Consider the following 2,503-nt stretch of genomic DNA (forward strand, 5'->3'; position numbering starts at 1 on the left):
AAGTCTGAGAAGGCCATATCCTCGCTTTCTCAGCAGGGTCATCTATTTCTAGCACAGCCATGATAAAGGTGCTAAAGATGACATCCAATAGTGACCAGGTCTAGTGGCTTGACAGTGCAGGTGGTAGCATAAGGTTTGGGGCAGAAGAAGTTGTCTGCTCACCAGACTGACTTTGTGGTGACAGTTAGCCCTGGATCTGACTGCCAAGCTTTTCATTTTTCAAGCTTGCTTTCCAGTCTTTCTAGCAATGTTCTGAGCTACCCGTCTGTTCCTGTTCCAATTAAAATACCAATAGTCAGTTGCTGTTGCTTACAACTAAGAAACCTGATACATGTACCATATAATATACCAAATAATTGAGCTTTGATATTTTTGGGGGCCTGTGGACTGTGGTCTGGAATTGTGGGAGGAAAATTGGACTATATGATTTAGTAAGTATCTATAGAAGGTGGACCAGAAGCCAGCTTCTTCATATTCCATTTTTTCTCTTTGCCTAACTTTGGTTTATTTTATTTTATTTTTTATTTTTTTTAAAACAAGCAACTTTATTTCCTCACTTTTACTTAAAACTTGATTTTATAAAACACAGACACACACACAAAAAAACATTTTTAAGAGTTCTGTGTCACAGAACATTAAAGAGTACAAATATCCATTGCTTCATAGGTTGAAGTTACATAAATTAAAGTCAAATAATTGGAAACTGATTCATTAGGGAAAACTATACATGAAATGAAGGTCAAAAGGAGCTAATACAGCAATATTTCATTGTTTATAGATTATTAGTTACTTTCAGGACCTTAACAAAGATTCTGAATATTTAGACTTCTTTTGCTGTATTTTGTATCCCTACCTATACTGAGTCGAGCTACTTGACCAAAACATCTGATTTAGGAAAGCATTTAGCTTTATAGCACAAGTTTTTCCATCTACAGTTACTATCTTCAAAGGAATATACATCACAACGTTGACAAAAAAAATTCCTGGTTCCTTTTGAACAATGTGCAATAAATTCATGATGTTAACTCCATGATAAGTCAAATAGGTACCAAAAAATAAAAGGAACAATTACAGTTCAGTAAGTATCATTTTGGTTTTCTCCATGTAAAAATTAACCAATGAAATAAAACATATTAACTATAGATGACTTGATTTCAGGAAAACCAAATTTCAAAATTACAATTACATTATTTTCCTCATAGTCATCCTCAGTCATTGACAGGAATTTTGTGGGCCACCATGCTATTTACTTTGTGGATTGTAGTAGTAAATGAACGAAGGCAGATTTCCTCAGAATTGGTAATAAACTGTGGTACCAACTCTTCCCATTTTTCAGGTACAACCAAATCTTTGTCTGTATAAATCAGCAGATCAAATGAACAAGAAACTTCCAACAGTGGCAGAAATGTCACTGTAGCTGTGATCTGTCTGATCACTGAACGGATTTCATCCTGGATAGCTTTCTGAGATTTTTCTCTGGGTGCACTGTCATCTTTTGCAGTCTTGTCACACTCAATATCAAACTGCCGTCTTTCCAGGACCTCACCACTTTCAATATTTGAGATAACTACAACCAGTTTCTGAACTGAACACTTGTATAACCAATCTTTTAGTTGTTCCACCACGTTATTTAGATATTTTATGAGCTCAAGATCAGTAGTTACAAGCAAGGTGAGTCCGTATTTCTGCACTCTAGTAAAAGTTTCAGATGGATATATGCCACGCTGATATAAAATGCTGTTGATGATGAATGAGAAGAACTCGGCCACAATTTTGGCGCTCCTGTGAAGGGTGATTCCCTGCTCCCGGGACAGCTGCAGCGCCATGGCCAGGGACACTAACAAAGGCACGCACTTCCACTCCGCGGACAGCAACCACAGTGGCTCCCACAGCCGCTTTGATTTATTTTAATGCACACTCTCTTGCCTTGTTAAACCTATACAAATATATAAAAAGGGTGAATGATGGCCCTTTTCTTTACCCACCAAGAAAACACAAATTTATCTAATTGAGTTGGAGAGCATAATTTATTTTCTATTTTATTTTACAGCCTTCCTATCATATCCGCTTGAGTATTTATTCTTCTGAGGCTCCTATATGTATAGCAGTAGTTGACACTTGTTGATCCCTTACATTGTGCTGGGCACTGTGCTAAGTACTTCACATGGATTGATTCATTTAAATCCTCTTCACAACCTTGTGAGATGTAGGTGCCATTATAACCCACATTTTACAGAAGAGGAAACCGAAGATGAGAGGTTGCCCAGCTGTGAAATGGCAAAGTCCACTTTTAAACTCAGCTGCCTGACTCCCAAGCGCTCATTCTTAATGACGCTCTCTACTTTTTCCCTAACTTGTTTGACTGACTAGATATTTCTTTTTTTTTCTTACCTTTCCTCTCCCTTCCCTTCCCTTCCCTTCCCTTCCCTTCCCTTCCCTTCTCTCCCCTCCCCTCCCCTCCTCTCGCCTTCCATTAGGTTCCCTCCTTCTTCTTCTTTCTCTC

General features: G+C 38.0%; 1 pseudogene across 1 annotated transcript; it reads right to left on the reverse strand.

Moving 5' to 3' along the window:
- Nucleotides 1-547: 547 nt before the first annotated feature.
- LOC105533737 lies at nucleotides 548-1,884 on the reverse strand (annotated as a pseudogene). The gene has a single exon (XR_001005163.1). The product of XR_001005163.1 is annotated as a mitotic spindle assembly checkpoint protein MAD2A pseudogene (transcript).
- Between the last annotated feature and the right edge of the window lie 619 nt (nucleotides 1,885-2,503).

Source organism: Mandrillus leucophaeus, unplaced genomic scaffold (assembly GCF_000951045.1).
Source record: "Mandrillus leucophaeus isolate KB7577 unplaced genomic scaffold, Mleu.le_1.0 Scaffold128, whole genome shotgun sequence".
Taxonomy (NCBI): domain Eukaryota; kingdom Metazoa; phylum Chordata; class Mammalia; order Primates; family Cercopithecidae; genus Mandrillus; species Mandrillus leucophaeus.